This window comes from Canis lupus, chromosome 15, assembly GCF_048164855.1.
Source record: "Canis lupus baileyi chromosome 15, mCanLup2.hap1, whole genome shotgun sequence".
Taxonomy (NCBI): Eukaryota; Metazoa; Chordata; class Mammalia; order Carnivora; family Canidae; genus Canis; species Canis lupus.
Window position 1 is genome coordinate 47277384 of NC_132852.1, and position 12330 is coordinate 47289713.

Genomic DNA, 12330 nt, shown 5'->3' on the forward strand with positions numbered 1-12330 from the left:
GAGTGGGGAGGAGATTGCAGTTTATCCAAGGAGTTCAGGTTGTGGCTACAGGGTAGAAAAGTGCTATTAGACAAGGGAGGGTCTCTTGGGGAACGGAAGGGTTATCTCCAGCCAGTTTGTGGTGGGCTTGCCAAGTTCATAGGTAGACCAAGAGAGAATACAACATACAGTATGTTAGAATGCTTGGATGCAGCAACACAGGTGAACTATGCTAAGGAGGAGCCTGGCTCTAGCAAGGGGGTATAGCTCAGGGGTAGAGCATTTGACTGCAGATCAAGAGGTCCCCGGTTCAAATCCGGGTGCCCCCTACAGATGGCTTAACTTATTGCCAAATGCAAACAGAGGTCTCATTTAGGATCCTGCTCTTTGTAAAGTCACCTACATCACCACCCTCCTTGGATGTTGTGTCAGTTTTCTCAAATGACTTCTGGGCTGTGGGGCATGTCATGGTGCTGTTGCCAATGATGTGTGTGTAGCAGAAGTTCCTTAGCTCCTCATTAAAGTTTACATTATGATCAGCGGATACTCAGCCTGTCTGCACCAGAATTACTTAAAAACAGATAAGCCCTAGGAATTATGATGTTGTAGAACTGAGGAGGTACCTGGGAACTTGTGTTTTGGGGAGGCACACCCCCCTGCCCCCCGCTAACTTTGACTATAACATCCAGTGATTCCAAGTGGCTGGAGAATTATTTTGGAATTTACACTATATAATTTTAAACAACATTCTGGTGCCAAACATCAATGACTTTTCAGGTTAGTGCCTTCAGCCCAGGACTGAGGGAATATAAGAGGTAAGGTGTAGGCACAGACAGCAGCCAGGGGTGCAGAGGTAAGAGAATGAGGACAAGGTAAGGAAGGTGTGGGCATGGTAGCGTGGTGACAGATGGCAGTGGCTCAGTACTGCTAGGTGTGGTGACAGGCATAACTGATAACTCGACTCTGCCTTAAAATCAGAATTGAAACATGCCAATTAGACAAGCCTGAGAAAAGCGTTTGACTGATAACCTAGAGGTCCCCGATTGTAATTCAAATGTGTTCTTTTTCCCTCCCAATCTTGAACCCTCTTTCCATCTTTTGAGGATCCCCAATTACGTGAGCCCTGGCAGAAGAAATGGTTCTCCTTGCAGCTGCAGAAGCCAAAATTAAAGGCTATTTCTCCCCTTTGCCCCCTAGCACTTCTGGACCAACAGGTGCTCCTGACTCACACTACACTCAGATCAAGTGACACAGATTCTAGTGTTGGCAGAGCCCACGCATCGTCCAGCAGCTCCCTAACCGGTCCGAGAGCCTAGCTGGCTGCGTCCCCTTGGATCGCCCCTGTCTCGAGAACCTGAGTCTCCAACTTCCCTGCAGTGCTCCGGGCTGGCTCCCTGCCACCTGGACAATGATTGTCTCACCTTTTTCCATAGACAGAACCAGTTCCTATTTCTGTAACCATGTGCCTACGCTGATACGACATTTGGAACTAGTTGCAGGCCAAAGACCTCAAAGAAAGTGCGGTGGATGTAAGATTGCTTTTCTGACCTACTCAGGATTGAAGACAGTGGAAATCCAGTTGATTCTTCAGGGCTGAAAATCTGCGAACCCATGGGCCCTCAGTGGTAAATGGGCTGATTAATTGACCACATAGATTCAGTTGACCAATGGATCAGAGGCTTACTCATCTGGTAGGCATCTAATGGCTTTTTGTAGCTGACGTCTCTTCTGATTGGTTAGTATCCGTGCTGCCGCGATGGCTAAATATTTTGAGTACCACTCCCGAAATAAAGCTCCCCCTGGAGGACAAAACCTTCAGGGACCAGCTGTTGTGACAAAACAGGATCTAGGCCCAAGCCAAAGCTAAAAACTCCCCCCACTCTACTGAGTGATTGAGATCCTGAAAAACAAAGAGAAGATCATCCAATCGTGATCCTGGTTGGCTTCACAGTTTCACCCACTTCCTGGATGAATTGCCACTTCAATGAAGCTTCACAGGATGTCAGGGCATTTCCTCAAATTTGACAAGCAAATTGCTACATCTTGCTTTCATTTTGGCCTCTATTGGGACCTTTCCCGTTACCCAGGTAATGGTGCCAGGATAGCAAAATACTCAGGTACAAAGGATCTCCCTGAATGGTGAGGTAGTGAGAGGGGTGGGTACTTGCTGTCAAGTTCTACCTACGTGTATGTATGTTTTTATGCTGTTTTTATATTTTATAATCCCCAAAGCTTTTCTCTAATATTTAGCTCGTGGGCACATGGGTGCACAAATCCATACATACACACTTGGCTGTCTCTCCATTTGAATGTATGTGATGCCCTAGCCTTTCTGCTTTCTATTCAACAGTGAACTGAGCTTTGGAATAAGAGATACAGCTCTGTTGCTTAGTTCAAAGGGATATTTAGCAGATGCCTCAGCAAAAGATAAAGAACAGGAAAACACTGAACTCCCAAAGTTCCCATTCTCCCATATGTTCAGATGTGACAACAACCATTTCCATGGTCAAGCACAGTAGCCATTCCTATATATTTGCTGATGCAATGTTTCAATAAAAACAGGTGTTGTGGACATCTAGGAAATTTTTTTGGCTTCACAACACCCATTTCCCTTCCTAAAAAGTCCCAGTTTTCCTTGGATGCGGGCTAGCAGAACTAGAATCTAGGGTCTTCTATACCGAGGAAGTAGCCATGCCCTGGTACTAGCTATCTCATGTTGATGCTCTCCTTAGGATTCAAGCAATGGGCAAGAGATAAAGCACCCAGAATGGCTGGTTCTGGATGGTGTAGATGCAGTTCCCTGACCACTCTGGCCTCTTGCCATGAGTCTCTCAGGCCGACATGGCTATGCCTTTTCCAAGGCTTATTTTCTGCTTCCTAGCAATTCTATGGTGTATTTCCAATCAGTTCTTTTAAATTAAAAAGGCAGTTTGCTGAAAAATACCAAATGGTACAAATGCCTTCACCTTCTTCTTGCTTTCTAGCATTTGGAATGCAACGTGATGCCATGCTTGGACTGGCCCAGTGGATGAGGGACAGAAGCTTTATGAGAAAAATCCATCTGGTTCTAAAGAAATGCAAAAACTGTCCCAAATAATAAAACCATTGGTGGCACCAAAATGAGGCCAGAGATCCTGAATCTGGATGTCTCTGTGTTATGAGACCACCAGCCTGGATACTGAGCCCTTGGGATAGCATCATCAGGAGGAAAACAGGTGGGGTTGGGGGATCCCGGACGGTTGGGACCAGTCTCCACTGATCCATTTTTAATCTGTTGAAATCTGTCTCTTTTCAGATAAAAGCATATCTTTTTTAAGTGACTCCGACAATTAGAATTGTTGCTTTTTTTTTTTTTTTAAACAAAACTAACCTGTGTGGAGAAAAGCAAATAGGTCATTTCAGAGATAGTATGTTTATAATTTGCATATAATTTCTTACAATGATAGAACTACTCTGGTCACAGTCCAGGAGATGGCCTGAGACTGAGGCCTGAGTCTGGTGCTCCAATAGCCAGTCCTTGTATCTGGTCCCAAGTCATCCAGCTGTGCTGAGCTGATGGTGTAGGGCCAACATGGCGCCATGACCTCTCCAGTGAGGCACCTTCCTTTAAAACCAAGCAGTAAAAAAATAAAAAATAATTTAAAAAATAATAATAATAAATAAATAAATAAATAAATAAAATAAAACCAAGGAGTAGGGAATGAGAAGAGCAGAGGGAACAGAATAGACAATGTAAGGCAGCCCAGGGAACCCTGCTGTGCAGAGGGTGATCATCAGGGTGGGACTAGAAGGAGTGGGCAGTTGAAGTAGGAGCAGAGTGGGAGGGAAGGAAAGAGGGAAGATTCCAGCTCTCAACGATGATTGTTGCCCCCCATAGAGACGGAGGAGGTGCAGAGCTGTGGGCAAGTAAGATCTCTAGAAGTCTCTGGAGGACAGAGTAAGTTCAGAGTCAGATAGGGGTCTGTCCAGATGAGGTTAGTCAGCCAGTTCCTCCTAGTTCAGTAGAGATGAGAAGGTACTATGCACGATGGCTGCTCAGGCACAACCACACAGGGGATGCGGTGCTCAGTGGAACACCCAGCAGATGTTGGTGTTGGTGTTGACACTCAACGGGGACAGAGTTCAGGGCAAGGGCATCTGACCCCATGTCATGTAGTCCCTGGTTCAAGTCGATGTGTCACCTGTTGGCCCTTCCCCTTGTTCTGACCACACATTTGCAATCACCCTGTCTGGGTCTGTGCTCCAATGGCCATGAACCTCTCCTTCCTACCTCACCACTTCTCCATACATTGCACCTTCTCTCAGGTTCTATCTTCCATCCAGCACATGGAACAATGAAACATAAAGGGCGAAAAGAAAGGTGAAGGGGGGAGGAGGTCATCTCCCACCCAGTTTAGCGCAGAGATGCCTTTAATCATAAATGTAGATTCAAGTCATAACTTGGTCACTAAACCAGGCATGTTTTATTTGGGCCTGATTTTTTTTTTAATCTTTTTTTAAAAGATTTATTTATTTATTTATGAGAGAGAGAGAGAGAGAGAAAGAGAAGCAGAGACACAGGGAAAACCGCTGAGCCACCCAGGGATCTCCATGGGCCTGATTTTAATGACGGTCTCTCCTCCTCCTCCTGATCTATACCAGGTAGGACAAGCCACAAAGTAAATGGGAAGCTCCAAAATCATCGGGAACTTGTGAGGAACTCCACTTGTCCCTTGCCCCCTTCCCAGAGAGTCTGGTGTAGGGGTTCCCAGGTGAGGCCCAACAACATCTACTTTTCCTAGCCCTACTTCCCCGACCCTAACCTCAGAGGGTCTGTTGAGCAGCTAATTCTGAGTCCTGCTCTTCTAGGTGAGTCTGGAGGATGTCCTAGCTGCAAACCTCAACGTTTTTAAGGCTAGTGCCTCCAGCCAGGGGCTGAGGGATGGAAAAGTGCTGGCTATAAGTAGAGGTAAGGGGCAGGGGTGGACAGACAGGTAGGGCACCTTTGCAGGGCTGTGGGATAGCAGAGTATTACCGAGGACACCTCTGCAGGTGGAGGCGGTCAGGGTGTGGCTCCGCAGGATTAGAGTGCTTATTAGACACCTATGTATGAGTGGGGGTATAGCTCAGGGGTAGAGCATTTGACTGCAGATCAAAAGATCCCTGGTTCAAATCCAGGCGCCTCTTATTATGCTTGCTTTTATGCCCTATAACAGCTGTTGTACCCCCAACATTGAAACCTCTACGATCACTGGGTGTTATACTATATATTGGCAAATCGAACTTCAATTAAATAAATAAATGAATGAATGAAACATAAAGAAAAAGCTATATATATATATACATATACATATAAAAGAAAGAAACCAATATGAAGAGATAAGGGACAGACCAGGACCCCTGGGGTTCACCTCCTGCCTTTCTCACAGATTCAAGTGGGCTCTACCAACCACCCCCACCATGCTGGTCAGTCCCTCTCTAGTGGCCTCCAGTGGGTATTTGTGTTATTCTGTGGCCACCCAGCACCTGAACCCCACCCCAAAATAGTGAGTCTTGGTGAGAAAGCACAGCTCTGCAACCTGCTATACCAAACAGATGTGCCAAATGCTGCTGCCCCCCACTTCCCTCCCACTGCTGGCCTAGGTCCCAGCTCAGACTTTACAGAGTGCGCTTCCTTCCAGGACACAGAGCTCTGGCTCCTCAGCAGAGCTGGTGGTCCATCCAGCGGTCTCTGGGGGCTACAGTGGTTCCTGCCCCACCTGCTAGTTGTAGCTTTGGCTGCGATTTCAGCCACTGGGGGTCCCTTTGAGCCTCGCCCTCCCACCCTCCCTCCAGGACCGTGGGCTCCTGCCAGCCTGCCAACGACTGTCTAGTCTGATTCCATCAGACAGAGGCATGTGCTGGGTTTGTACTTGTGTGGGTGACTCGTACTGGGACCCAGAGTAATTTGCAAGCAAGAGATCCTCAGAAAAATGCAGATGTGTGGGAACCGGGGGTTACCTGCCTGACCTAGTTGTACTGAAGTCAGTAAAAGTCCAGTTGGTCCTTCCTGGTTAGGAATCTAGCAGCCCAGGGTTAACAGAGGCAAAAACAGCCGAATAAAGTGTTGCTTGTACTTGGCTGAAATGAAGTGCCACTGGGAGCAAGGGACCCGTTGGCTGATTCCATCACACTGGGAATGACTGGATCAAAGGTCCAGCTTCTACATTCTCAGTCCTCGGAAGGACATGTGGGGCTCTGATGACCTCAATGAGAAAATCTATTGAAGGCACCTCGTAGCACAGCAGAACCCCAAAGGCAAACCTGGATCCTGCAGGTGCTAAATTCATTTCAATTGGGAGCCTCCTTGGTCTCTTGCGTGAAACTTGGGGCATTTATCTGGGAAGAAGAGTACTCCCCAAATGGTAAAGGGGATTTATGAGAGGATATGGAGAAAACAATCCCAGCTCCAAGTGCTACCAATCCTCATGGGTTTCCTCTTACATCGGGGCTGATAGAACTACTTGCAGAGGGTCCAGCACCCCTGGCCCTGGCCCACCAAATGCAGAAGCTGCCCACTCGCCGTGAGGCTGTGAGAACTGAAAACACCCAGGGGGTCTTCCTGGGCCACCAGGATATTTGTGCTACAGGCTTGGAATCCACATAGCCAATGGCTCCAGGAAGGGATAGTGTAGGGTCCCCTGCAGGGGAGGGGTGTGATCTGACTGTCCTAGGCAGTGGCTCCGCAACAAAGTGAGAGTCCCCACGCCAGTTCAGAAGGCTGTGGGGCTTTGGTACCCCAAACAGGCAGCCTTAGACCCAATCCCTGCCCCCTTAGATGTGCTGAGCCCAGACATGAGGCCTTTCAAGGCAGAAGGGGCTGCTCACTCAGAGGGTGGCTTCAGCCTTCCTGGCCAAATGCCTCCCCCAGGCTCAGCCCCGGGATTTGGCCTTGAGATGAAGAAGCAACATCCAGCCAGTGGTTGAAGAGGTGAAGCTGAGGGAGGGGGGAGCAGGGGTGAGAACAAATGAGCCCAGAAGAGGTGGAGTGAAGAGGGAAGGCGAAGGGAAGCATTAAAGTGTACCATCCAGGGACAGAAAGAGGAGGAGTTACTGGGCAGGCCAGAGGGGGCTTTAGGCATCAGATGAGGGGTCAGTGGGAAATGGGAAGGAGCTTATGATCAGGAAATGGTGAGTCAGCCAGGACAGGGGGCTGACAGGAATAAACAGAAACTACTGGGTCCTGGGAGGGGGGGGTCCCTCCCTGGGAGAGGCCACAATCATGAAATGGTGTCAATAGGACACAATTTGAAGTGAGCCCCTGGCTCAAGGGAGGAGGTCTGACCGTAGGTCAGGAGGTCTGAGGTTCAGATTCCCAGGCTGCTGTGAGCCTATCTTGTTTCATGTTGGATGTGAGGTGGACATCATTCAGATCATTATTTGGGAAGGCCTCACTCATCTAGCCCAGTGCAGCCCTGGCTACGGGGAGGCAGAAGCAGCCGACAGCAGTGGGCCCCGTCATGTCTTGTCCCATGTTAGGGAAGTGGAAAGAACCCAAGCCCAGCCATGTGGGATGTGGACCCAACCCTAGTATTAATCAGGTGTGTGTGTGTGCCTGGGCATGTCTCTTAATTATGACCTCTTTTCAAGCCTATAACATGGGCACCAAACTAAATTGGCAGTTTCCAATTCTGACTTTCCACAGGGATCGTCCCATGAGCTTGTTAAAAATAGAGTCCCCTGGCCCCATGCCCAACTGCTCTGATCTGGGCAGTCTGACCTGGAGTCTGTGAGCTGTATTTCCATGAAAGCACACTCTGCTGCTCTTACTGCCTCACACAGCAGGTGCAGTGATGGGCAGTCCAGTGGGGACCCCTGGCCTTGGAGAAGTCCAGAGCCCTCCACTCGACACAGCCCTGGGATGACACTGATGTCTCAGGCTGTGGCTGGCTGGTGGAGGCAGAGGATTGTGCAGAGGGGGACGGTGGACAGGAATGCCTCCTGCTTACAGCAGAGCAGGGCTCATGGACTGACTGGACCTGAGGGAGTAGGTCAGTGTCTGAAGGGGTTCTGGAATTAATTACAGGGGCCAGAAGTCTTCCTGTCAGAGTGAGGTGAGCTTTTAAGGACAGATGCTCCTTACATGTCCTTGTGCTCACTGATTTTTGGAATGCAACTCCAGCTTCCTTATACTCGCTGGAGCTCATGATTCTACACCAAAGGCAGAGAGAAAAGAGGTAGGAAAGATCTGTCTTTCACAGTTTCACTCCTTGGGGTCAGTCCAACAGAGCCAATCAGAATTCCTCCCTGGGGGCATGGGTCTGTGAATCTGGAGCAGGCTAACCTCCCCGTGCTGGGCTCAGAAAGCTAAGCAGCTACCCTACTGCAGTGCCCCCTGCTGGCTCTGCTACTCCTGTATTACAGGGGACCCACCTGTGATCAAAAGTAAAGAGAAAAAAAAAAGTAAAGTTAAGGAAGGGGGCACCCGGATTTGAACCGGGGACCTCTTGATCTGCAGTCAAATGCTCTACCCCTGAGCTATACCCCCTTAACTGGTATAGTGGAATAAATAACACCTTATATCTGTGTTGATACATCAGGGATCAGTTTTCCCTGGTTGGAATGCCTTTGCCAGCTCTGCTTCTCTCAGCTCTGGCCTTCCTCCTGCAGGAAACCAGCCAGGCCTCTCCCTCTACTATATGCACCTGGCTGAGGATATCCCTGGGCACCTTGTTAACCTCTATGGGCAGGGAGAGCTTTAAAATCATCCAGATCACTCTCTCTCCAGCAGTAACAGTTGTTGAGCATCCATGTCAGGCACCCTGGCATGGTGACATAACTGTGACCAGGTGGCAGCGCCTTCCCCTATGCTGAGAGAAGGTCCAGAGCCCATGTCCAAATGTTACTTAATCACATAGAAGGACGTTCAGTTGGTTAAGTATCTGCCTTCGGCTCAGGTCATGATCCCTGGGGTCCTGGGATCGAGCTCCATGTCCTAGGGCTCCCTGCTCAATGGGGGGCCTGCTTCTCCTCTGCTTCTCCCCATTGCTCCTGCTCTGTCTGTCTCTCTCTCAAAAAAAAAAAAAAAAAAAAAAAAAAAGAATGTCCATGATACTTTGTCAACTGAAGAGACCGGTTACGAAACAGTGTGTCTGAATGAAATTATAGATGATCTCAGCTTTTTTCGGTGCTCTTATTTATCTTTCAAGTTTTCCATGTTGAGCATGTGACCTTTATAAAAAAAAATAAAAAATAATAAAAATATTACTTAAGAAAAATTATACTCTAGGAGAATTCCACTCCTGGGAGGTTATCCCTCAGGAACACCCATGTGAGTGCACAAAGATGCCCGTATGTGGAAACTTGCTGCAGCGTTTATCTTTCTTGTGTTAGCAATAAACTGGAAACCACCTAACTATCCACTGACAGGAAATAGGTTACAAACATGGTGCAGTCAGAGAATGGGGTATGATGCAACAGAAAAAGATAACATAGGTCCAGAGTACGATCATGGAAAGACTCTTAAACAGTATCATTAAAGGCAAAAAGCAAATTACGTGGCATGTGTATGATGTGAACTCATTTGGGCTTTCAAAAAGACACCATGTATGCATATGATTACATAATAAAAAAAGATTATACACACATACAAAGGCATTAATGTATAAACATTAAATTTTTATATATATATAAAATTTTTTGAGAGAGAGAGAAAGGTGAGGAGGGGCAGAAGGAGAGGGAATCCTAAGCTGACTCCGTGCTGAGTGCAGAGCCTGATTGATCACCCCATCCAGAGGTCACAACTTGAGCCAAAACCAAGTCAGATGCCCAACCGACTGCACCACCTGGGTACCCCTAAAATATATATTTAAATATAGGGGATCCTTGGGTGGCTCAGCGGTTTGGCGCCTTCCTTTGGCCCAGGGTGCGATCCTGGAGTCCCAGGATTGAGTCCCACGTCAGGCTCCTGGCATGGAGCCTGCTTCTCCCTCCTCCTGTGTCTCTGCCTCTTTCTCTCTGTGTCTATCATAAATAAAAATAAATAAATAAATCTTTAATAAGTAAATATAAATTTTTATATGTATTTATATGCTATAGACAACATATCTATAAAATACATATATCATCTTATCTCCTATGGGAGAAAATAAACCAAACAGCTACTGCCAATGAGGGGATTCTTTTATTTTCCAATTTACACATGTAATAACCCAAATGTTTACACATTCCAGCCTTCCAGGTAACTGAGTGGTTAAAAATAACTGAGAGAAAGTGCTATGAGTATTCTTTCCTTTCCTGCCTTCCCTGGACCCCAGCCAGCCACAAACCCGAAGCCCCCCTAGTCTGTCCTTCCCCCCACCACATCTGCGGCAATGTTTGCAGACACTTGTCAATTCTGTGGGTTTTCCTGCCACCTGCCCTCCAGCACTGTCGCTGTGGTTTCACACACCGGTGGTGCACTGACCACCCAGCTGGGATGCACAATGTCCTTGGTTGGTCTGAGCTCAAAGGGCCAGCCCATTGCCCTCCCCAGACCCCAGCATCACCTGGCCCCTCAGCCACACGCTGCCCTCTTCCACACCTGCCTACTCCACCCTGACCTCTCAGCCTGCCCAGAGGCCTCTCGGACTCAAGGCTCTGGTGCCAAGGGGGCACCAAGGGGGCGCCTGATGATGTGTAGACCATGAGGAGTCTGAAAATCATGAGAGGAATGCTCACCTCCTAGGTCCTCAGAGACTCAACAAAACCAAAGGGTGACAGACAGTTCCAAAGGTGAGAAAGGTTTTTATATTCACAGTTGGAGCAAGATAGTCAAGGAAGGGATCGGCCCCAGCTCAGTGATGAAAATCCACACGGCCCCATAAACACTAAGTCAGGGGGCAGGGGTCCCTAGGGAATACTCCAGAAGAGTAAGAAAGAGAGGCAGCGCCTGCACAATCCCAGCGGGCCCCTCAGGGAGGAGGAGGAAATAAACCACCAAGAGAGGTCCAACATCAGAAGGTGTCGTGAGAGGGCAGGGACAGGAAAAGGACAAGCCACCCAGCTCTCTGGCCAAAATTCCCAGTGTTTATGAAACCGGAAAAATAAGCAAGCACTAATTAAGAAATTCAAGTCTCTCATTAACAAAAAGGAATTAGCTCCAAGGAAAGGGAAACTCCAAGGGCATCCCCGAAGATAAAAGGAGTTCTGTTTTCTCAGGCACTCATGTCATGTGCTGATAACAGAACTCAGAGGACAGAGGACAGAGACTCGTTGCCACCTGCTGGCTCTGGACCAGCATCCTGGGTTAGGCAGGGTCCCACTGTGGAGCCCTCAATGGCCACTTCTCTGCGGCACTTTCCCGATGCCCCGTGTAATAGAGATTGAGGCTTTCTTGCTGCCAAATACTTCATTATGAGAACTATCTAGAGTGTAGGTCTGTTGTTGATCTAAGCCCGGAGGGTGGTGAAATGTATTTTAGGGAGTCAGGAGAAAGGTCATAAAGGTGTGAGGCGGGATAGAAATCAATGACTCTCGCTTCTGAATTCCACGCCGGATCTTGGAACTCCTTGAACTCTGAGTCTGTCTACCAACACTCAGCTGCTTGTCCTCCAAACCATGCAAAGTCATTATGCTCCCTAGTTCTGAGATGGGTGATGGAATTCACTGGTCCCTTATGCAGAAGTTTACTTGTGGAGGTTGAACAAGACATACAATGGTCTTGAACAGGGCCTCAGTGTGCACTTGAGCAGGTAGAGAGGGCCCCCTCCCTGAGCCCCAGATCTCGGTGCTTTGCTGGTTCCAGTGGGGGAAAGACAACTTTAGGTCGATGTCTAATAAGGAAGAAGTTTAAAAAAAATACAGCATCCATTTAAATGAGGAATAAGTAGGGGGCACCCAGATTTGAACTGGGGACCTCTTGATCTGCAGTCAAATGCTCTACCCCTGAGCTATACCCCCTTCTGCTATGGTATGATTTAATTAATATTCTTCATTTGTGCAGCCACACCCAGCCTACCTGTAAAGTGATGAGTAACCACTTCAGGAAGGACCTCTCTCGGGAACTGCCAGGCCTGCTTCGGTGAAAACTCACCAACGTGCTGTATAGCAAGCAACAGGCTCCCTTCTCAAAAGCCCCTCAGCCTGTGGGGTTGGCAGCAGCCTGGAGCCCCTAGGGGTGGGCAGCAGCCTGGAGAAGCTTCGACACTGGCTGTTAGAATGCCTGCAGAGGCAAATGTCATGCCCGTCATGGTGAGAACCTAAAACCCAGAAACTTGATGTGATTGAGTATCTATCCAAACCTACTGAATGAGGGCCTGACCCTCACCACCCTTACAAACTGACATTCAGTTCAGGGTACTTTCTACTAATCCACAAGTTGGGACACAAGATGATCCTCCCAACTTCCATTTC

General features: G+C 48.2%; 4 non-coding genes across 4 annotated transcripts; 2 read left to right on the forward strand and 2 right to left on the reverse strand.

The window, feature by feature from the left end:
* The first annotated feature begins 236 nt into the window (after positions 1-236).
* On the forward strand, positions 237-308 carry TRNAC-GCA (transfer RNA cysteine (anticodon GCA)). The gene has a single exon. It is a non-coding gene; the product is annotated as a tRNA-Cys (tRNA).
* A 4765-nt stretch (positions 309-5073) lies between these two features.
* On the forward strand, positions 5074-5145 carry TRNAC-GCA (transfer RNA cysteine (anticodon GCA)). Its single transcript has one exon. It is a non-coding gene; the product is annotated as a tRNA-Cys (tRNA).
* A 3268-nt stretch (positions 5146-8413) lies between these two features.
* TRNAC-GCA (transfer RNA cysteine (anticodon GCA)) lies at positions 8414-8485 on the reverse strand. The gene has a single exon. It is a non-coding gene; the product is annotated as a tRNA-Cys (tRNA).
* A 3320-nt stretch (positions 8486-11805) lies between these two features.
* On the reverse strand, positions 11806-11877 carry TRNAC-GCA (transfer RNA cysteine (anticodon GCA)). The gene has a single exon. It is a non-coding gene; the product is annotated as a tRNA-Cys (tRNA).
* Positions 11878-12330: the final 453 nt, after the last annotated feature.